The following is a 519-nucleotide window of genomic DNA, read 5'->3' as shown; positions in this document are numbered from 1 at the left end:
AATATTGCCCTACATCTCAGTCATTAAACAGAAAAAAGATTTCTTTTAACTCTGTAAATAGTCAAAAGTATGTCAGACGAAACTCACAGCTAACAAAAGCTCACTCCATTTCCAAAGTAAGCCCAACCTCTGCTCTGTAGCACCAGAGCCACCTTAAAAACCAGCTTATCTTCTGAATCACTAAGTCAACTTTCTGCCTCATTTTAACTGTTCTCTTCCTGTTTTACAAAGAACTAGCAGCTGATTGACCTACAGTACACACTGTATTTTGTATCCACATATGGCCTGTTACTTTCCTCTTTCATGCAAAGACAAAACCAAAGTCAAATTCCCTTCTCAGCTCTGAAGCCTTCTGTTAGTTCAAGAGATGTACGAGCTGCTTTCGGTCTTCTTTGTTCGCAATGTATTGAGAACATTTCTATGCCTTTCTGAGGAACACCCAACATCTCCCACCTGAGATGCAGTTAGCAAAGCTAACTGTATTGATTATGTATCAAATGTAACCATGTGGAAGTGTGG

The sequence above is a fragment of the Apaloderma vittatum genome, unplaced genomic scaffold (assembly GCF_000703405.1).
Source record: "Apaloderma vittatum isolate BGI_N311 unplaced genomic scaffold, ASM70340v1 scaffold30071, whole genome shotgun sequence".
NCBI classification, from domain to species: domain Eukaryota; kingdom Metazoa; phylum Chordata; class Aves; order Trogoniformes; family Trogonidae; genus Apaloderma; species Apaloderma vittatum.
This window is presented reverse-complemented; position numbering follows the sequence as displayed.